Source organism: Arvicanthis niloticus, chromosome 8 (genome assembly GCF_011762505.2).
Source record: "Arvicanthis niloticus isolate mArvNil1 chromosome 8, mArvNil1.pat.X, whole genome shotgun sequence".
Taxonomy (NCBI): Eukaryota; Metazoa; Chordata; class Mammalia; order Rodentia; family Muridae; genus Arvicanthis; species Arvicanthis niloticus.
Window position 1 is genome coordinate 27,021,035 of NC_047665.1, and position 24,199 is coordinate 27,045,233.

At 40.8% G+C, this 24,199-nt stretch overlaps 1 protein-coding gene across 7 annotated transcripts in view; it reads right to left on the minus strand.

The window, feature by feature from the left end:
- Fars2 (phenylalanyl-tRNA synthetase 2, mitochondrial) overlaps positions 1-24,199 on the minus strand; it is a 413,321-nt gene that overhangs the window by 373,841 nt on the left and 15,281 nt on the right. For 5 of the 7 annotated variants that reach the window (XM_034510757.2, XM_076939185.1, XM_034510756.2 and 2 more), the window contains exon 2: positions 10,657-10,742. The exons of the other annotated variants lie outside the window; for them this stretch is intronic. The gene's annotated coding sequence lies outside the window, so the exon portion shown is untranslated. The remainder of the gene's footprint in view (positions 1-10,656; positions 10,743-24,199) is intronic. 7 annotated transcript variants of the gene reach the window in all.

Sequence of the window (24,199 nt, forward strand, 5' to 3'; positions counted from 1 at the left end):
CAATTTAACCATATCACTCCCTTTCCATTTTTGCCATTTCTTATCATTTTCCTCAGTTTCCTGTGACCTATCTTGGCAGAGTGAATCTATTGATATAACATCCCTCTGTTTCAGGACACTCCCTGCTTTTTATTTCCTAACAGCCTGCCTTGGAATCCACACCCAGGCCCTCCTCACTCCCAATCCAGCCAATATGTGGCCAGTGTGCTGAGTGTTACCAGGACTCTGTTTCAGCAAACCTCCCTAAATAAAGACATAGTGCAACAGGAAAGCTCTGCTGGAGAAAACCACGCTCAGCTCCTCACAGGAAAGGGTCCTTACAAAGAAAAACATTTCCACTCACTCATTCCACATGGGCTTACTGAGCCCTAACACTTCTACACATTCAGAATACAATGGTGAATTTCATCTAAAAATTGAAAAAGAAAAAACCCTCTGTGTACCTCACATTCAGATAAGAAGTAGATTTGCCCAACTCTCATGATGAGGTAGGAAATTTTCCACTGCACAAGTCTCACTGGGCAATGTCTTACTGCATATCTGTCCAGTAATTATCCAGGAACCTACACATTTATAATTTTCGTAAAACTATAAATGTAACCTACTTGATAGCTTTTTCACTATTAACTTCTATAAATTATTTCACATTGTTACTAGCAGCTCTTCCACTGCGGCTTCATTTGGCATTCCTCTCGACTGCTGCCCTCCTATTAATGTGCTGATCTTCAGCGTTTCAATCATACAACAATGCACGGGGGTGAGGGGTCATGGAAAAAAAGGAGGAAAAACAACCCACAGCAAAACCAACATTGACGCTGAGCTTTCAATCACAAGAGAAATCAACAAGCCTAAAGTTAGTGCCCCCTTCACAACCTTACATAGCTTCTTCTCTGGGCATGTGGATCACAATGAGAATTTTATTAGGATCATGATTGTGGAAAATACACCCTCAAATCATCAGTCATATTCATCACTGCACATATGACCCTTAAAATAAAGACCCTGCTTACAAACCCAGAAGTAGTACCAACTTAACTTTGTATGGAACTGAATTTGGATCCTGCACCATCTATTGGAACTCAGTACAAATCTCCAGGCCTGTGGCACTCTGGACACTCTAACAGAGTCAACTAAAGCTATCATCCGAAACACACTTCTGCTCGATGACAAGTAACTTGTGGGAGGCACAAGTTACTCAAGGCTCCACAAGTTCTCCCCATAAACAGAGAAGAAAAGATGCTAATCCAGAGATCAGGAGTCCCTCTTTGGAGTTACCAGTCACCAACCATCTGTGTGGCTCCAGAAAAGACACTGATACCACTGGGCTCAAGGCCAAAGAAGAAGACAGTCCCACCAGAAGTCTTGGAAGACTACCTACTCAAAGGAGAAAGAGCTCAATTAAGGCATTTTGGTGAGAGGTGATTAATTTTCACTGTCGACTTGATTGGACTTAGAATAGCCATAAAAACAAACTTCTGAGTGTTTCTATGCAGCTGTTTCCAGAAAAGTTTAGTGGAGTCGAGGACATTCCCCTGAGGAAGTGGGTAAGAGTCTCCTGTACTGGAGCCTGAATGAAAAGGAGGACATGAGTTGAGCACCTATGTGTGTACATCTCTCTGCTTCCTGACTTTGGACAAAAATGTGATCAAGGCCTGATTCCTGAAGTGACATCTTTCCCATCATGATAAACTGTAGTCCTATAAACTATAAACCAAAAGAAACCCTTCCTTCTTCCCTTCTTTCTTCCCTTCCTTCCTCCCTCCCTTCCTCCCTCCCTTCCTTCTTCCCTTCCTCCCTCTCTTCCTTCCTTCTTCCCTTCCTCCTTCCCTTCCTTTCTTCCTCCTTCCCTCTCTCCCTTCTTCCTTCCTTCTTCCCTTCCTCCTACCCTCCCTCCCTCCCTCCCTCCCTTCCTTCTTCCCTTCTTTCCTTCCTCCCACCCTCCCTCCCTCCCTCCCTTCCTTCTTCCCTTCTTTCCTTCCTCCCACCCTCCCTCCCTCCCTTCCTCCCTGCCTTCATATTGCTCCATGGTAGGTGTCTTAGTTAATGTTCTATGACTATGATTAAATAATATGACCAAGGCAACTGTAAAGGGAAGTATTTAAGGGCTATTTAAGTATTAAAGGGAAGCTGAGGGCTTGCTAACAGTTTCAGGTTGGTCCATGAACATCATGGTGAGGGGCACAACAGGCAGACAGGCACAGCACTGGGGCAGCAGCTAACAGCTCACATCTGATCCACAAATTGCAGGAAAAGAGAGACTGGGTCTGTCATGAGCTTTTGAAACTCCAAAGCCTACCCCAAGCAACACAATTCATCCAATAAGAACACACCTCCTAATCTTTCCCAAACAGTTCTAGTAACCAGGGATAAAGCATTCAAATATATGAGCCTATGGGGGCATTCTCATTCAAAGCACCATGGCAAGTGTCTGGTCCAGAAATGAGAAAAGGTTCTAACACATCTGCCCTAAATTCTTCTGTGGAAGTGCTATGGTGAAGCATGCTGGAGGTTCCCACCTAAGCAAGAGAGCTGTGGGATGGATCTGTTGCCTTATCACAGAGCTTTGTGCCATGAAGATCAGGAGGATAAAATACTCATTTCCCTTACTCAACCAACCAAGAGACACAAAATCACTATATACACAATCACATACAACAAGACTCTCTAAAGGACAGGCATAAAATTCATGACCTTATGACATATGTTTATGATTCAAAAGAAAAGATAATAAATTGAAGAAAAATAAATAAAGATCATAACAAACTACCAGCCATCCACAGAACAGTCAAACAGCATCCCGGAGTCCTCACCTGGTGAGAAGTCATATCTGTAGCCCAGGTGAGGCACTCTCCTGAGCACAAGCCCAAGAGTTTCTACCTCCCTCCCCATCTGTACCAATTCCCCTGATCATTACTTGGACATGCAAGTTATGAGGTAGTTCCAAAAGTCAAATGCCAATAAGAACCCAGTGTTTATAGCTGAATATACTTGTTAGGTCACCTATGTTGCCCTTAAAAAATCATTGCATTTATTTACTATTGAAGGGGAAGCACTCAAATGCTGAGGGATGAGTATGTAGGTCAGCAGAAAACCAGTGGCAGCTGGTCCTCCTCTTCCACCATGGAAGTGCAGGAATCCAGGCAAGTTTGTCAAACTTACTAGCAACTGCTTTTTCCAACTGAGCCATCTTTCCAGTCCATCCACTGGGTCATTTCATCAGTCCTGTATTCTTTAAATGTCCAAATCCCAAAAGAGCAGGAAACATCTATAACTTGCTCTTTCCCACATTGGGTGTACTGTCCTACCAGTCCTAGGACTTCAGCCAATATACAGAAATACTAGAAAGTTACACACCTACACACACACACGAACTTCTGTTAGAGGCTGCAATCCTAACCCTATGGCCATCTGGGAAACAAACACCTTTGAGATGGCCTTATAAACTCGTTTGAGCTTCAGGAAAGCAATCTGGCTGTATGTTTTAGAAGCCATAAAAATGTTCCTTCTCTCACCTCATGTTCCAGTTTGCTTTCAATTGCTATAACAAACACTATGACCAAAAATAACATGGAGAAGAAAGGGTTTATTTGGCTTAGACATCTCAATCACAATCAATCACTGGAGAATGTCAGGGCAGAAATTCATACAGAAGCAGAGGTAAGAACCATGGGAAAACTGCCTACTGCTTTGTTCATGCTTTCTCACCATGTTTTTCTCCTCCTCCTCTTCTTCTTTCTCCTCTTCCTCATCCTCCTCCTCTTCCTCCTTCTTTAAGGATTTATTGGTTTTGCCTGTATGTATGTCTTTGCGAAGGTACCAGATCCCCTGGTAGTGATGATACAGACAGTTGTGAACTACTGTGTGAGTGCTGGGAATTGAACCCCAGTCTTCTGGAAGAGCAGCCTGAGTTCTTGCACACTGAGCCAGCTCTCAAGTCCCCTTGGCATGCTTTCTTATAGAGGTGGGAACACCTATAGTGGATGGGGTGCTTACACACCAATTCCTCCCAGATGACAAAAAAAAAAAAAAAAAAAAAAAAAAAAACCTAACAAGCACACCACCCTATAACACTCTTTCTGAGACTCTCCTTCACAAGAAGGTGAAAATTATTAATAACTAAAATCTGGAACATACACATCAACACATTGAGGAAATTAAGAGTGTAGTGGAACAACAGAATATTATGCAGCTATTAAGATGGCACAATGGTTATACCAATAAGGCAAAGTACAGATACAAAACAATAGGTTCTGCTAGGAAAAATCACAGGAAAAAGAAACTGGAGATGGTTGTTTCAGAGTAGTAGATGTGGATGTGTCTTCCTATTTCTAAGCTTTTTATAAAATTGTTGCAATATTTCTAGAATTAAAAAACAATCTCACACAATTAAAGAACATACATTCTCTCTGACAGAGCCATGGGGCCACAGTATAGCATCTAGCTTACGCAGGAGGAAGGTGGCCACTGTAAGTCTAAGCACACACAGGGCCTCCAGGACTGGGATACAGAGCTTGGCGCGGCACACAGGGCCTGGGGAAAACAGGCACATGCACATGAAAGGGACATGTCACATAATGGAGATAGGAAAGAGGGTCATTAAGGGTAAGATCACACAGAATTTAAGAACAAAGGTTGGCACACAGGGCCTGAGAGTTAGAACATACATAGCAGTTCCATGGAGAGCCTCCTTGAGGTGTTGTACATATGCATAGCAGGCAAACAAAACAACAACAACAACAACAACAACAACCCACCATGTCTCTGCTCACCCCAGGCTTCAAATTGCCCTCAAGCAGAGCATTCCCCAAAGACAGACCATGTGCTATCCATTGTTAGCCATCAAAACAGCAAATACTTCATCTTGAGACCACTGATGTAGACTCAGCCTTGTGCCCAAAACTGGAGTCAATTCTACCTGGAGGATCTTAGGAACTAGTGTGCATCTCTTTGGTACCACACACACATATATGCTTTTATCCCTGAGTTCATAACTAAATTCTTACCTTGTCTACACCTTAATTTCCTGAGTTCTTGCCCAGGGAGGTGTAAAGCAACTACATCTGTCTGAACATTCAAGTTAGGCTGATCCCCTGTGTCCCTGAGAAAAGCTTAGCCCCTTTGAGCCTACATTTGCTCCACTGTAGAATCTGAACTAGAGCCCCAGGACTAATATAAAGTTTGGATGGAATCAATGAGACAATCTCAGTCCCTGGCACTTATTAATGAATGCTGACGGATAGCTGTGTGTATGCTTTCTTAACCTGCAACATCTGGCACCTCTTCCTCTATCGGGCATGTCTCCTGAAGATGCAGAGCACAGCCTGACTCTGGGACAAAGACATCCCCACACCCCAGACTATGCTGACCACATGCCTGAACTCAGCTTGCCTTCTGGAAGCACTCTTGTTCCTGCACTGAGACACTTACCATTGGCAATCATCCAATGCTATGAACCATACTCTTTGGACTCAAACCATGTGCAGTCACTCGTTTTTAACTTAGCTCCTAGAGTACATAAACCACAGTTACCAAGACTAGCACATGTCCTTCCATACGCTGAGTGAATTGAAACTCTGACTTCAGTACAATCGAGGTTCTCCACAGAACAGTCTGTGATTACCATGCAGTCCACAGCAGACCAGCAGCAGCAGCACCCATTCAGTGCTGAAACAGAGACTTTCTCCAATCATAAGTTGCAGACATAGTCACTTGGACTTCTTGCTCAACAGCACAGGTAGAGATGGAGTCTGAGAGTCTCATCTTGAAGACCAGGAGGAACCAGACTGAAAGGTGTCAAACAAAAAGCACCTCAAAATGTGAAAATACTGTTCAGTGTCTGCAAGTGACAAGAGAAATGGGGTAAGACTGATAATTGGGGCAAAGCCTGGAAAGGGACACTTGGCCAGCAGCTTACTATGCACTAGAAAACCCTCAGAGGGCAAGAGACACATTGAAATCCGGCCGTATGCTCAGCTGAACACCTAAGGTATCCAGATAACCTCCCAACACTACCTTCTGCTTTTGTGGGTCTGACAACTAAACTGGGATAATATTTGTTACAAACAACAAAACTGTTTCACATTGGTTACCCCTACCTTCCCTGTCCTAACACAGCCTGGACATCCTTACACCTCAAAGTCCAAAACTCTACAAATATAAAACTTTTTTGTGCCAACATGACACTACAAGTAAAAAGTACCACACCTGACCTCCTGACAGACAACAGTCAAACAGAAGTAAACAAAAGATACTGAACAACTTTCAGCCTGTGCTTACAGGTACACCTGAGACCCAAAACATTAGAATGTCAACATAGGTTTCATGTCCAAGTTATTTTACTATTTGTATATAAAATATTCAAAACAGAAAACCCAAAATATTACAGTCCCATAAGGAAAGGGACATTGAGGCCATACAAGATCCACACTTCCTACCCTGTGAGCCCAGAGAGCTCAGAACTGCCTCCTACAGAAATGATGCTGTCTTCCAAAGTCCCAGGAGTTGCCAAGGTGAACATGACACCTCATGCTTAAGTCTAACACTTACAAGAATGAAGCAGAAGTCATTTAAGTTTGAGGGCAGGATGGTCTCCACAGAAAGTTCCAGGCAACAGGTCTCTAAGACCCTGTCTCAACAAACAAGGGGGGGGGGGGGGCGGAGAGAAGAATGGAGAGGCAGGAGGAAGTAGAAGGAAGAACAGAAAGAAGAGGCTAGGCAAAAGCCCAGAGCTAGGAAGTAGGGGAGAGGAAGAGCTAGCAGAGCGTCTCCACGGAAGACTAGGCTCCTTTTAAAGAGGATTTGTTGTCACCTTGCTATCATTTTATTTCCAATTTCTAGAATATTTTTTTAAAATAACTAAGCAGCCAGCATGGTGGTCAACAATCTAATGATGCAGAGAAAATAACTAAGTAAGCCTAGAAAAGCCAGGCTAACTGCTCCTAACTGCTCCTAACTGCTCCAGGGGACACTGGGGAGCCCCAGGAGCACAACCTCATTTTCTAAGGCTTTGGAAGGTGACCAGATGCCACAGGCTGTTCTCTAAGTAATCTGTCTCACATCCATCAGTGCCTCTGTCTTACTCCCACCTCTACAAACATCTGTCACCTCAGAAATTAACTAAGGGAAGAAATCTGCATAAAGATCAGAAGAACCATTTCCCATGTCACCACACTGTTAGGATATTACCTAAACGGGAATGTCATGCCAAACACAGTATGCTCCTCTCTGAAAAGACCAAGCAGAGTCACAGCCAGTGTCCCCAGTAAATGTCACAGGCCAAAGATGAGTGAGAACCTTCACATCACTCTGAATCAGCAGATATAAATAGATATAGAGACCTAAAATTCAGATAGTTTATAGTATGCATACTTATATGTGCACATATATGCACACATGTATCCAGTTCAAGGAGTCTATGTTCATGAGTTCAAATATATACGGGATAAAATAATTAAGGCCAAAAAAACTCCCCCATTTGTACTAAACACATACAGACTATTTCTTATTATTATTTCCTGACAACACAGTTCAACAGTCTTCTGAATAGTATTTACAGTGTATTAGAAGCCGTGAAGACATCTAGACATACTTGAGCATACTCAGGAGGACATACACTAGTGACATACAAGTACCCTGTTGTACAAAAGAGAACAGCATTTGTGCACTGTGGTATCTGCAGTGGCTTCTCAGGAGATAGCCAGGAATCTGTGTATGAAGGCTCTAACTCCATCAGAAATGGTTTTAGAGTAGGTAGGGCATTCCTTGTCCTCAGGTACTCAACTCTGTGACTTTTATCCATCAGTAAGACCTCTGAGACACACACAGCAGGATGGCCACAATCAGTCCTACAGTTTTGTTGCTGCAACTATGAACAATGCTCTCACAGAAAATAGGACAGAAAATAATAACGCCATTTTCAAATATTATACCTATGCATTCTTTCACTTAATTTGCAGTTTTTGAGATGGTCTTATTATATAGCCTAGAATGGCAGTGAAATCACAATCTTTCTGCCTCTGCAGGAGTATGCTACCAAGCCCATCTTAAAACATACAAACAAAAAAAAAAAAAATTAAGGCATGGAGAACACACACACACACACTTAAATCGCATCCCCAAACTCTGGGGAAATTTCCACTAAGTAACCTTAAAGTCACAGTCTACCATAGCCACTGTCCTGACAGAAAGAAAAATGCGAGAGGCACACCTTTTTCCTTTCTGTCCTCCACACATCCTAAGACTACACTGGCTCTGCAGTCCACTCACAAACAAACCCAGGTCTTCTGCATTTAGTGACATAGCTGGGTGTTTCCAAACACAAGAAGTAGAAGGAATTGGAACAGTGTGCCTCAGAAGAGGTAAACATTTAAATGAGAAGCCTTCTGGTGCAATCAGAAATAACCTCAAAAAGGCAACACTCTTCTGTTACACAATTCAGTAGCCACCTGTAATGGTTATTCTTGGTTGTCAACTTGGCTACATTTGGAATTAACTAAAGTGCAAATGGCTAAGCACACTAATAGGGGATTTTTATTTTCTTAATTAAATCATAAAGTAGAAAAACCCACTTCTAATCCAGATCTTTGAGATAGGAAGATACACCTTTAATCCACATATTTTGAAGTGGGAAGATTCACCTTTAATGTGGGCTGGCAGTGTTAGCAATCTGTCTAAACTCAACCCCCACAGTTACCTGGCAACAGCCAGGTAGGTCTGAGCAACTATAAAAGGGGCTGCTTTCCCCCTCCTCCCCCTCTTGCTCTCCTGCCCTGTTGCTATTTTGCTCTCTCTTGATCTCTTGATCCCTCTGTCCCCTCGCCCCTTCCCCCTCTCTCTCCATGTGCTCATGTGCCAAGGCCTCAGCATGGGCCCACTGAGACATCCCCTTCCCCATACCTCACCTACACACCCACAGAACATATTCTCTTTATCCTTTTATAAATACATCATTTGTGTTGTGACTCAGATTTGAACTGAGGTTGCTATGGCAGTCTATATAAAGGACATGGAAAAAGGATGCTTGCTCTGTCTTCACCTCTTTGCTCTAGCTCTCAATAGCAAATCAATTCCTTCACTGGCATTAAAGTCCACTTCTTCAGAATTCCTGAGTATACTGAAGACTAGCGGAAACTTCCAGTCTCATGGACTGCACTACCACTGGATTCTTGGACCTTCCCTTGGTAGACAGCCACTGTTGGACTAGCTAGAGCACAGCCAGTAGGCCATTCTAACAAATCTTTGTATATATTTACCGATTCATTCCATATGTTCTGCTCCTATAGAGAACCCTAATTAATACCACCACACACAGAAGGTAACCTACAGCTTGCACTGAAATCTAGAGAGGCAAATCTCTGTCTTTCCTCTGTACTTTGGAGTGCATAGCTCTACAGAGTAAACTAAATCCTCTGCCATGGCAACCAGCACTAAAGAGAAGAGTAATTTTCTGCCACAAATCAAGTAATAATAAAAGAGATTCCCTTTATATATAAGGAATATACCCCAACAATCTTAGCTAATGAGGATGGCATGAGAAAATACATTTTTGTGATGCATCATAGTAAAACTTTTGAGACCTAAAGAACAGCAACCATATTAGAAAAGGGTGAGAGAGAACAGTCAAGTCCCCACATCTTCACCAGACGGGTCTTAGCATCTCTTTGTTTCTGTTTACTGCTGGGACTGCACACAGCCTCCTGCATGACAAGAGGCACTCTGTCTCTGAGTAGTAGCTCAGCAGGATGTGAGCCAAAGGCTGGGCTAGTGTTTCTTTCTCTCCTCTCAATCTTGCAAGAGAAAGCTGAGGACAGAGCACACTCTGGATCCCTGCTTATAAGGCAGCTATGAGGAGGCCAGCTGCAGAAGACCCTCCTGTATCCTGGCTAGTAGCAATGTGAGGTGCTGGAGACCCTGAGACATGAAGGCACCCCTTGTCATGGCTCTATTTCTAAAAGCCACATAGCCCCATGTGTCCCTTTCAGAGAGAACCAAGTTTCTAAGCAAAATAGATGCAGGAGAATGAGTATGTTCCTACTTTTCCTCTGTGGATAAAAGCTGTAAGTTCACTTTATCTGTATAAAAAGAAGCCCACAGTGTTTACCACTGCTCCCCTCCAGGCTTCCCCAGCTTAAATCAGCTTTAGATACTTTGCTTGGTTTTATTTCAAAGCAAGCTTCTGACAGAGAGGGATCGGATAGAGCTATATTTTAAAATTCACTAGAACCAATGCATATTTATTCAAAAGGTTTAAAGAAAAAATTTACTCAAGAAAGTCAAAAAGAAAACCAAACAGTGCTGACATTTTTAAGATAATATTTTAAATAAAAGAAACACTTTAAAATATAAATTCAGAAAGTCAGGGAAAAGGCATATAATGGCATTTAAAGATTACTGTATTTTAAATAACATTTTCACATCAAGGGGGAAGGCTAACAGTGGCTTCCCAGCACCAACTCTTTAGCAGACTTTGAATCCAGTGCTGCTGCTTAGTCTCTGTGCCTTCTCACACCTGTGTATCATGCGTCATCATTTGGAGTCTGATGGTTGAGTGTAAATTCCAGTCCACACATATGAACTGATTCTATCTGTGTGACACTCACTTAGCTTCTCTCTGCTTCTTCCTTCCTGCATTCTAACACTAAAGGCAATCATACCTACCTCCTAGGTGGAGACTGGAAGCCCTGTGCAGTTTCTTGTGAGAATGTAAAATCAGGCAGCCTCCTCACGAAACAGTACAGAAGAGCCTAAAAATAAAGACAAAATTATCCTATGGCTCAACAGCTCCAAGCTGCAAAGTATGACAACAAGGACTGAAAGCAGGGACACACTGAGACACCAGAAGTGCACTGTTATGGTCATATCATCCACAAGGGCTAAAAACGGAAACAATACAAAGTCCATCAGAAGATGTATAAATAACTAAGATGTGTTGTAACCTAGAAAGGGAAAGTGCCCATATGTGCTATATACAACACACATGACCTTACAATATTGTGCCAAGTGAAATGGACCACTCGTGAAAAGACAACTGCTGCGTAAGTCCACGTTAGCTATATTCAGAGACAGAAAGCAGAACAGCAGCGGCTGTCTCAGGTTAGGTGGGGAAGGAATGGAGAGCTGATGTTTAATGGATGCAAAGGTTCAGTTTAGAATGACTGAGATGGATGGTTGTGACAGGCACAAAAACGTGATGTACGTAATACTAACATACTATATGCTGAAAATGGCAGTGTTTATGTCTTGTGTGCTTTGCCATGACAGAAACATTTCATGTTAAAAATAGAGTCGTATGTCAGGATTAACATACATGTGCATGACCTGCATGGCTTTCAGAATGGCCTGACTGGGGTGATGAGGAATGAAGAATGACAAGTAAGAAAAGCCGGAACCATGCAGGCCATATGCTGTAATGGAGAGGCACCAGCAGCCAGAAGAGTCAACACATTCACTACCACTGAACAAAGGCAGGTTAGCTATTTTCAGTCTCTATAAGGAAGCAGTCCCCTGGGAGGATGAAGCTGTAGTTGGTACTATCTGCACAGGGATGAGTCAACATCCATACTCAGACATCTGGAAGGTCTTGCCATTCCTCTGTACCTGACCTGAGAAAGGTCTTACCATTCCCATAGAACTGAGGCATTAGGGAGCTTGACATGACTGTGCTCACATAACAATACACATTTACTTAGGATTTCATCCACTCTCCACACATATGGACTCTCTGACATATGGGCTAGCACACAGTAAATACTCTCATGAACAGCTCCCGTCTTACTCACCTGTAAGTAAGAGAGGCTGCTATTCACAGACTATGACCCTCCATCTCTGAGCTGTAAGCCTTCGGAGAGTAGCACCTTCCAGCACTGGCCTTCTCTGTCAGGAAATACTCTTCCATCTAAGCATCCATCGCAATACAGTTCAACCAAAGAAGCCCCATATCTCCACACTATAAAGCTAAGATGATTATAGATAACTGATTGGCAAACCTCACTTGCTAGACTGTCTGCTACAATCATCTCAAAAACAGGCTCATAAGGCTATCATACAGATCTGACAGGAGGAAGGGAAAAGGAAAACTCTTTGCTCTTATAAATATTCTACTTGACAAAAAGCCAGAGACTATATCACATCTATTGATGCTTTTAAAGTACTTAATGGGGGATGCATGGACCTCCCTGGAAAGGAAAAATAGAATAAACTTAGAGGGTGGATTAGGGGTAGGTAGAAATAGGGACAATAGGAAAGGGGGGGGGCATACAAGGAGAGAAAAAAAAAGAAAAAAGAAATACTTTAGTAAAACTGAAAACAGAGTTCACACTGCCCAGCCTCCAGGTAACCAGCAACATACTGCCTGTTTACCCTGGATGCCTACGAATCTAAATTATAAAACAAAGTAAGTTTTAAAAACCTGAAAAGCAGCTCTGCTGAAGTAATTCCCACTCTAACAGCAGCTATCATCATCTTCCTTCCTGAGGGTCTTTCTGCCATCTTCTCACCTCCTCTTACTTATTCCATGTAAACTAAAACAATTTTAATATTTTCCTTACCAAGGTCCTTGTGTGGATATAACATACATGCAAGTACATATAGCTCAAATATGCCCTGAAATAGGTCCTAAGATGTATGTGCTCTTCACACATTACTTCCTCAGACCACTGTACACTTGGATTTTTCAAACCCTACTTTAACAAGGGGTCTTTAATGCCTCTACCTCCCTTCTAGCCACCTACCAGAGGTCAGGAAAAGAAAGGTTAATAGGAAACAGGTTATGGACTTGTTTAGAAATTGTTCTTTGGTGCTACTCCAATCTTCATTGTCAGCAGTCCAGTCCACTATCAAAACACCAAACCCGAATCAGCAGGAGCAGTCCAGACTGATCTGCACAAACCCGTGAAACCAGCAAGAAGCCCCCAGAATATCAGGAGTTCTTTGGTGATTTATGCTCTACAAAGTCTTCACAAGTAAAGATCAGCAAAGCGGAGCAAGGTGAACCAACGCAAGAGCTTCATCACACTGTCTGTAGGGTTCTAGTTCTATTTTTTTCTAATCTTCTCAAGTCCTATCACATGTCTGCTTCAGCAAAACATCACATAACATAACTGAGTCTCCAAAGAAACCAGAAATTTCCACTTCAGACCATCACCCCAAATATCCTCCTCTTTCTCTTAGCCCAGTGGGAGCTACAACTCTCCTGCCTACAGACTTCCTTCCTTCCCCCACCACTTTCTCCTAAGCAAAGGATCACAAATCCAAGGCCTGATCACAAATCTAATAACCTGAAAATATAAAGTCAAATACAGTGAATGGCTAACCTCAAGTACTAGAGTCAGTACCAATGTCTAAATTAAAAATAAAAACACAGTCATCTAGTGGTTGCATATGTTTATAAACATAATGAAAACAATGTGTTTAATATACCTGAATCGTATCTTAGGTCATTCATGGGTGTGTGTGTGTGTGTGTGTGTGTGTGTGTGTAGAACATAAAACTTCCTTTTTGATGATCCAAGAAGTTTTAATTGCTAATGAGATTCATTTCCGTGTAGTACTTCTAACCTGTGGCAAATCTAGCACATCTAATTTGTTTTAAAATGAATTTTAATCACCCAATCAATCAAATGCTTGACCTTCAGCCTTCACAGTCACTTCACTATGGTCAAAATCAGCACTGAAAATTCGTGCTGCAACACTTCTGCTGTCCTCAAGCTCCAAAATGCCCATGACCAGAATATAATTTGAGCAAGCTCTTTGATAGATGAAAAAGTGGTACATAGAGTTTTGAAATTGGCTTTTACCAGGACTCCTTAATAAAAGTAACTATCTATATTACCACTAAGTAATAAATTTTTCGCCATTGAGGTTTAAAGACTTTAAAACAATATATGTTTCTATGCGTTGAAATTTAAAAATTAAAATAATGTTTAAAAAAACAGCCTACTGGGGGTTTACATTATTTCTTTTCTTCATACAAAGATAAGGAGTCAGGACCCTTCCTGCACTCTTCACACCCTCCATGCATGCACACATGGGTGCCCATTCTTCTGCGTCAACCTCTGTCAGTAGAGAAGGAAGCTTGCATCTTGCTCAGGCCGAGGCTTCATGGCTCAGTCACTTCAGCATACACACAGACCCACGCTTCTCCCACTAAGACCAAAAGCAACTATTCTGCAAAACCCATTCAGTGGTGGCTTCTGTTCTTTTCAGGAATTTATCTCTTTCTTTCCCAAGGAACAGATTTAATATCTAAACAGAGCTTCCTAAACATTTTCAATTCATAACCCTTTGTCCCAGAAAAATTTTGCACTGCCCTGGATATACAGTATATAAAGCAGATACACAAATCAAGTATGTATTGATAATAAATCATAAATATATTTTAGAGTATTTCTTAGTATGTACATAATTTGACTATTTATTATGTGAAGTAAATTTGTTTATTTTTACATAAAGAATTCAATCTTGATTGAAAGTTTAACCCTCTGTGACATAGATAGATAAAATTATATTCAATGTTTTTAGAGTTGATTGGTATGTTGATTTTATAAGTATCAATACCAAGCGTGTCAGTCAGTTCACACAAATATACAGTAAACAGTGGCATAAGTATGTTTAGGGCCACTTCAGAAATTGCTGAAACTATGTCCTAATAACAAGCCAAAATTTATGGAGTAATTTTTTACAGTCTATCAAACAAGTCGGCAAATCAAACAATTTTTAAAATCATACATCCTAAGACAATACAAATCAAAGATAAACCAATTCATTCATGCTGAAGAATGAAGGTAGAAAATATTCTTTGTTTCCATAATGAAAGTATTTGATTTCTATGAGGGAAGAAAAACTTGTATGCACAGTAAAATGAGCAACAACCACCAGCACTACAGTGTGTAACCCCGAATAGTCCTGAATCAGAACCCAGGCTTTTCAGGAAGCTTTTAAAGTCCTCAGTGTGTAGTGTGCACATGGCACACAATATGCCTGTGTAATGTGCTCAGAACCAAGACAGCAGTAAGGTCACAGGACACAGCACAGGTGAGTGTAGCTAGAAATACTAGGAGTTCAGTACAGGCTAGATTTGAGTTAATTTTTGGTTGCTGCAGATTCAGAAACTGTCAATGTTGTCAAAGCCTGCAGAACCCCCACCTGGAGTTACATGACCCCATCAGGCAATGCAGTCTCAGAAACTGACAGCTTCCACATTCATCTCTAATTTCTCATCCAGCTGTCTGTCAGCCCAGAGAGCATTGCCTCCGCTCCACTGTCCTGGGAGCGATTTCCACCACTGTTGCCCAATGTGTTCCAAACAGTAGCCACAACTGTGTTTTTCAGTTGCAACTTCTTCAAAACTGGGCCTACTCTGGGTATTTAAGGATCTTCTTTCTGCCTTTCTCCCATCTCTCTAAGTATTTCAACTCAGCCTCCTTCAAACTCTTGTCCTTCAATCACCCTCTCAGAGATCAACGGCTATCTTTACACACCCTTTTTTTTTTTTTTTTTTTTTTTGGTGTTTTGATCTAATCTATCTTCAAGCAACATGCTCTTCAAATGGCAATAATATGTCAAGGTTCCTCAAGGATTTCGATTCATTACAGCATACTGTGACACTTCAGCCCATGTGTTTCCATGTGTGGGGCTTCTACATGTGGGCGCACCTTGGAGATCTTCTACTTGGCAAATCCAAACTCTCTCCACAAATTTGTTAATTTACCAACTGGGGTAAGTTGGATAAGGCACTCCACTCTGAAAACTAAAAGGCATCACCAGTCTTCCATCTCCCTTTTCTGCCATTGCTGCTAGCTCAGTCCATCATTCTTACCTAGATTATCAGAACAACCCACAAACACAGGTCACCGCTGCCCATCAACACATGTATCCCTGACCAGCAATGCTGGTTGCTGTCAAAAGTATCTGTTTCATAAGGCCATTTTCCTAGTTAAAATTCTCTAGAAAAGTATAAAGAATTTTAGATTCATAACTTGTTTCCTGAACATCTGACAAACCTCATGTCTTGCTATCAACACCAACCATCCAGAACACAAATCCATGTCAACGGTATCCAAAGCCAAGAGAAGCCCATAGACGCTTCCTAGCTAACTCCGCTCACGCTAACAAGCTCTGACCAAGGTCCCCTCCACCTGTCTACAATGGCGGGAGACCCTGCTCTCAGAGCTCACATCACTGTGGTGTCTACAGATTCTGTTGTTGCTGACATCAATCTCTCTCACTAAAATATCCACTCTTTGGAGGAAGGAAATGTGTCTTCCGAGGCTTTTATATCTAACTAGCACATATTAGTGTAATACATCAATGATTTTTCTATAAAGAAACATTATTTTTCAAATATATTGAATATTTAATTCTAAAGGCAACAAAAGTAGATAAATCTCTAACTCATTAATAGTACTCAATACTGCCAAAGAAAATAGACAATTATTTTTCATAAAGTAGGCTTAAAACTTCAGTTTCCTATCATTAGTAAAAGGTGAGCAAAATACTCTTCTTTCTCTCTCTGACACTGAATATTCTAAGGATCTGAAATTCACCAGCCTCCTGCCAACCCTGTGGTGCCTTGCCATGAAAAAAGGGACTCCAGGTAGCAGTGGATCTTAGAATGGGGCTGAGATAAAGCTAAAGGAATAACTTTACTTTTAAAATCTTCATGATACATACACTGACAGGGGTTCAGCTAGCACTTTACTATACAGAGAAAACAGTACTCCATGGGCTGGGGAGGTGGCTCAATGGGTAAAAGCACTTGCCTTGCAAGCCTGAAGACCTGAGTTTGATCCCCAGTGTCTATGGTAGGAGAAAACAGCCAATTCCTGAATGCTGTCCTCCAATTTCCATGTATATAAGTGCACCAGCACCCACACAGTCACATACAGCAACATACACTAATGATAAATAAATAGGTCATGTTCCTTACACTATAAAATGTTAGCAAGAGTAAAATTATAAAAGTAACAAGAAATAAAGACTAAGGATCTTATGCCTAATGACATATACATATACATATATATCCTACTTCTACAATGTTTCAAAGTAAGAAGGTACGTTCCTATATATGGTCCTAGATGTCATTTGCTTCCAGTGAGACATTCCAATAAGTATTCTATGAATTACTATCATAGCCTTCTTTCTGCAACTATTTAAATTGGCACCAAACAAGCTAAGAAGAGGGGATATTAGCTACTAAGGCTAACATCACTAGCATCAACCAATCATACATCACCTAAACTATGGCATACCAACATCATCCAGTCACATGTTATCTAAACAGTACTGTCACCCTAGAGCTCTGTAATTCATGTAGAAAAACAGAACTGTATACTACTAAGAAAGCACGCTGTTTTTCCCAGGCTGTCTTGTTTCAAATCCTAAAATCTTACAAGTAAGCATTACTGTGTGTGCCTGTGCATGTGTGTGTGCATGTGTGTTTGTATGGGTGTCTCTATGTGTGTCTACATGTCTGTGTGTGTGTGTCCATGTATTTTACCAGGGATTGAACATAGGGTCTTTGAACTTCATAGGCAAATGATCTATCACTGAACTATATCCCAAGTCAATTAATTTTTAATTGCCAATTAGTGTATATATATATATATATATATATATATATATATATATTCAAATTATATGAAATAAAGTTTCTGTATAGCAAACAAAACTATCAACAGACAGACAAGCTATGGGAGAAAATTTTTCCCAGCTATAATTCAGATAGAAGATTAATATCTACAATATATAAAGAACCACAAAAATTAAACACAAAATATTACTCATCAACAAAAAGGCTAGGAAAATGAACTGTCAGTTCTTAAGAGAAGCAATACAAATGTCTAGTAAGTATTTTAAAAAGCTCAGCATCCTTATCCATCAGAAAAATGCAAATTAAACCCCATTTGAGATTTCACCTTATGAATGGCTATCATAAAAAGAAGAGACAACAACAAATGCTAGTAAGAATCTAAGAAAAAGAATCTTTACTCATGGTTGATGGGACTGTAAAATAGATCAGTGATTATAAAAATAAGAAGTTTAAAAATAGACCTACCACATTACCCAGCGATACTCAGCTCAAACACAAAAGACTATCTACATCCTATCATGGAGATAACTGCACATCCATGTTTATTTATGCATTATTCACAACAACATGGAATCATTAAAAGATGGATAATGAAAATGTATATTCAAAAGGAAATTGTATTCTGCTATAAGACAAAATTAAATCATTAAATTTGTAGGAAAATGGATGGATCTAGAAAGTATTACAATGAGATAAGTCAGACTTAGAAAGACAAAACTTGTATGTTCTTTCATAAACAAATTCTACTTTATACTCTTTTATATGTATGTGTGGTGAGTGGGGTAGGGGTGTGGATGTTGGCTGTAAAATTAGAAAGAAGACCATGAAGGGAAAAAAAAAAAGAAAGAAGTATTGAAGAGGAAAAGGGAACAACTGGAAGGAAATGTGACATAGTAGGGGAGAGGTTAGGAGATGGAGAGGCACAAGGAGGGAGTGGGCAGGTGTTAGGGGATGCCAAGTGCCACAGCTGAGTCCAGAGAGTAAAGGACTGTGCATGAGGGAAGGTGCTGACCACTGGGAAGCTATCAATGAACTTGGGACAGCAATGAGGAATCTGATATAATCCTCTAGCAGTCCTAAGCGCTATTGTTAAACTCTATGCAAAAATCACAAATAAAATATTAACAAATAGAACCCTGTTAATTGTTAATGGAAAAACAGTATTGCATGGGAGTATAGGATATCACAGTCACACACAGAATGTGGGATAAGTGTTATTGAAAATTCATTCTTCCAATCGCATGCCCCACCCCACCACCAGACTCTCCAAAGGCATCTGATAAATACTGAAGCCCTTGTGAGTAAAACTACACTAAAGTACAAGGATTACCATTGCCTTAATTTTATTCCAATGCATCAACCAAAACTCCACGAGAAAGCACAGTAGTAAGCTGGACTCCACAGTCCAGCTTCTGAATGGAAAAACAGGAATCGCTCAGAATCAGAACATTTCCAAAAAACCTCTGAAAGTTATGAAAATACCTATTCCACTCCAGAGAAATGAATATTCAAATGCTGAGGTCATTTTAAATAATCAAGAATTGGAAAAGATCCAGTAATGTAAGAAAAAGAAACTGCTAATAAAAATTTAATGGGAAACAATTTGGGACAATCCATCTCATTTTTAATGCATATATCCTTTAATCAGCAATCCCATCTGTAGCAATTTGAACCTGCAAATAGACCTATTAAGATGAGGAAATAACACATGAACAAGGACATTCACTAAATGAAAAAAAAAAAAAAGAAGTATTTATTTGTGTGTCTAAGGACAAAGTAAGTAAGGTTAAGAATAGGGCCACTCCTCTTGGTAACAGCTCCAACCAAGAAATAGTTTAAAACATGAGCAGGGTTTTATGTACATGCAGCATAGCTGACCTTGTGGAAGTAATGCAAACAGAGTTTCTGTGCATGCCTAAGAAAATGCACAACAATTAGTGAGAACTACAGGACAGACAGGAGGGAGGCTCCCCTTATAACACACACATTATACCTTCGGATCTTCGCAAACCCATCACAGCCTAATGCTCCTGACCTGGTGGTGCTCTCTGCATCCTGTGCACAGAACAGCTTTTGGGGCCTCTACCCTTACAATCTCCTAATCACTTCCACCCTTGCTTTCTCTCTCTCACTAGAACTGAAACAACATAAAGATCTTCTGTGCCTTCCTTCTAGATGAGTCACCACAGGCACCAATCCTGATCTGCCTTTCAAAAATGAAGTTTTATTTGGCTTCCAAAGACCAGGGACTTCCAGGCCTGTCAAGTGTTCCACATAGGCTCAAGTCTCCATTTTCTCCCAGGAACTGTATTCCATAATCTAGCTCAACACAACAAACCCTAAGTTTCTCCTAGCACCAACCTAACCTCTCCTGTTGTCCTCCCTCGGGCTGTACCATTCATTTCATGTACGTGAGTCCTCCCCACCTGCACTGCTAAAATAGTCTGCAGTCCTCATCATCACAAGGATTGGCACTTACTCAGAAGCCTTTCCCTCATGCCCTCTCCCGAATGCTGCAGCCAGTATATCTGCATACCTTGGACTCAGGCTGCCTTTTAGGCTACACATTGCCTCTTTCCCCTATGTATGCAGGCCAATGTACCTCCTGCTCTTCCTTGAGTCTCCTGAACTCAAGAATGTGTCCACAGCAACCTCCAGAGCAAGGCATCTGGGGAAAGGAACACTCATCCAAATTCCAAAAGTTCATGTTGCTCATTAAATGACTACAAATTCATCTTGAAATCACCGATTCATACATACTGCTCTACAGCGTGGGCCAGTGTCTTTATACTGATAAACCAGAACATATTTTAAAAGTGTGACTGTTTCAGTCTTTCTTGATGGAAACTGGTAAAAAGTTTGAATGCTGAGTATATACTCAAGAAACTCAATCTTAGCACCTGTCACTTAAAGGTAATTTTCAAGAATTATTATTTTCTTAAATGAGAGAAATGATCAGATTTAGGGGGAGATGTAAGGTTAGTGATGGCCAGAAGCAGTGACTAAATTGGATGGCTCTGTGTCCTTAACAAGAAGTCTCTCCCATTTCCCAGTGTTAGGCAATTAGTGGGCTGCAGTCATTTTAAACGACATGATCCCTGAAGACACTCAGGTGTCAGTGCCATATACTAGCCTAACAGTGACTATGGACACAAGTTTTTAATGCATGACCAAGCTCGCAGGCAGGAAGTAGAATGATTACTGAGTGCAGGAAGTGAGAGAAATTGGAATCACTGTATGGGAGACTCAGAACTTCGTCTCAGTGATTTAAAAACAGTTCTGAGGAAAGCACAGTGGTGATGCTATCCCATGCTGTCAGTGCATGAGAGGTCAGTGTACAGTGTACATACAAATGGCTAAAGTGGTAAAAACTTTCTGTTATATGCTTTACTACAACAAAACATCCATCCTGAAACATGGCTGCAATGCTTATTCTTAAGGCAGTAAAAGGTTCAACTCTAACCTCGTTTTATCTCTTATCCTTAGACCTGAATGAGGAAATATAAACAGAACAGCAACCTGTCTGATGCATCAAACCTATTATAGGGCTACATAAGATCACCTGAGTATGCCTGACCTCAGCAAACCTAATTAAAGTCTGTTCTGCTAATTCCTCATTAATGCTTACACTTATTGGAAAGTACTATAACGTGCTAGTCAGGTTCAATGTGACAATTCTCTTTTTAAATCTTACTCTTCACTTGAAAACTGGTTACCCTCTAGGATCTCTCCATGCTGCTGTCAGGCACACCTTAAACAATGACAATCCACACAAAGTGCAGAATACCTGAATGCAAAGTAAATCCAACCATGTTTCAGAAGACAGTCTCTCAAACATAAGCCCAGGATGGCTACAGTCAAATTAAATAATACAATTAAAATAGTAAAACCAATGACTAGACAGAACATGCAGTAAGACACCATAAAATTATTTAAGACTGTAATTTTTTTACAAATTTCAAGTAAATCATACAGCCAGCCAACCATATATAGAAAATGAATTATATACATGGTACTACCTTTATAGGGTCTTTCTAGCTCTAGAAATTACAAGTGTTTGCTGGCATAGTAGTCGGAGACAGTGTTTTCAATTGTCAGAAATTAATAAAATCTCATCCTAAAGATATGTTATTAAGTAATCACTAGCCATCTGTGACTAGTTAATTAAAATTATATGAAACAAAGTCTCTCTATTCCACAGTCATACTGCAAGCACTCCAGAGCCATTTGTGGCCGTGACTGGCTTATTAGAGAAATAAGAAATGCATCCACCACCAGACTGTCTGCTAGACACTCCTCTAGAACTACTCAAAGCACCTAAGTGTCTTTTTCTGAAATACACCCTTGTCCTGCTTCCTTCAATAAATGTTTGTAGGGTGCCTGTTCTATGATGGGCACTGTACTAAGTACAGACAGAGACCAGAGAAAGGTGGCAATTTAAGAAAGAGACTAAGAGAAACCTTAAAGGTGGGAGTGGGAAGCCATGTTTTTAGATTTAAAAAAAAAAAAAAAAAAAAAAAAAATGACAGGGGAAGCTTATCTAAGGAAGCCCAGATTAAACAAATCAATCTTCATAAAAACAAGACACAAACCAAGTTTCAAGACTCTGGGAACTCAGTATCATGGTGCTCAGAGTGGGGACGGCCAAGCATATTCTAGACACTAAGTTTAGTGTATTTCGTAGCTGTCTCATTAACTTGAAACACCAAGCAAAGTATTTAAGTGACACTCACATCTGTTTCACGGGGAAGTTAGAGAGCACAGCCCATATATAACCCAAGGCACCTCCTTCCTTTAAATCACCTGTCTTTTGTAATCTTATTTCTTGATGTATCAACTTCTGAGTGGGCATGTACAAAAGAGCTATTAATTTTGTTGCTTCTTAAAAGAGGAAAGAGAGACCTGAATGAGCTTCTAAATTACTGTGAATTTTAACTGGCTGTGTCTTTCCATGCCACTGTTAACATGGGCAACGGAGATATTTTCATCAAGCGAACCTACATTTTAAGGGCATTATCATTATTTTCACCAAAGGCAGACAACCCCACAGCCTTCAACAATATTGAGCTGCTGAGAATAATAAGTCAGAGTGAACAACCCTTCCCAGTTGGCTGCAATTCCGTAGGGCTCTCAGAACAGCAATTATGGGGAATGGCTGGGGGATGAGGGGTTAACAGACCCTCTGCAATCCCTCAGTGCCAGTCTGAGGGGGTCTCTGCAGGTATCTAGGTAGGGAAGCAAACCCCCAAAGAGTAAACCTAGCACAGAGGCAACTAAATCTAAAAAGAAAAGAAAAAAAAAAAAGGCTCTTCTGTGCCTCCAGCTTAACCAATTACAGATCCTGAGACCTTTCAAACTCAATTCTTTTACTGCATTTTAGATGCATTTTAATCTATGGGGGTGGGAACACATAAACCATAAATAGACATACACAGCAACTCCCAGGTCCATTTACATGAAGTCTGAGGTTCTATCATCTTTCTCTCTGCCTTTTCACTCACGTTTCTGACATGAGGTCATCAGGTCCCTGATGGTATTCACTACAGTACACCAACTTCAACCCAAGCCACCTTTGGAACCCACAAGTCCCTGCAGGAGGCATCCCTGTGACTCCTGACCAGACTGTAGGAAGAGCTACAGAGAACAACTACAGCCTTTGTCCTCTTGTGTATGCAGGTTCTCCTGAACATGACAGCAAGATGCCACCGATGCCACCCTCCTCTCTGCTTCCAGGGAGCTGAGCAACCCACATGTTTCTCTCTTTGCTGCATTTTCTTTAAGGGGAAGAAAACAGAACCCCCTCTGCTAGAAAGTGTTTAAGAATGCCACAGCTCTTACTGACTGATGAACTGAATGCAAAAGATGTGCCATGACAGCCTTTCAGTCGTGTGCTGGTTTAATTAGGGTTTTTTAGCTCTACTGCACTAAAGATGTAAGGTAAATTAACAGGACCCAATGAGGGTAAAGAACTGTAAACAACAATGCTAAAGAATGTACTTTAAATCCACACATCCAAACATTCACAGCAGAGAGATCCTCTGTCTAAACATATTTCCATAATTAAAATTCAGCTTCTTTCAAGTAAAAGGTCACTAATGTGGACATTCTGAGTAAAATATCAGACTGCGACACTCATGGTGCCCACTGTTTCAGAAGAACAAAAGAGAGAAATCAAAGTGTTCTTAAACTATACCTCTGAGTTTCTGAACCTTCCTGATGCTGCAAACTTTAATACAGTTCCTCATGTTGTGGTCAATCCCGATGATAAAATTATTTTCATAGCTACTTCATAACTATAATTTTGATGTTGTTATGAATCATAATGTAAATCTCTGTGTTTTCCAATGGTCTTAAGTGACCCCTCTGAGAGGATCATTCCTCCCAGGTTGAGAGTCACTGCTCTACACTGTCTCTGGGGTAAGGAGAGGACAGACAATTCACTTCATTTTAGACTGAAGAAGGCAGAAGAAGTCAATATTTATGCCTGGGGCCCACACAAGCTGGGGAAGATCAGGACTCACTGTGGACTTAGGATGACATTCAGTCCTGCATTTCAAGATGATAATGAAGTAACTCAAAGTGTCAATATCTGGGGCCTCTGGGAGGTATGATT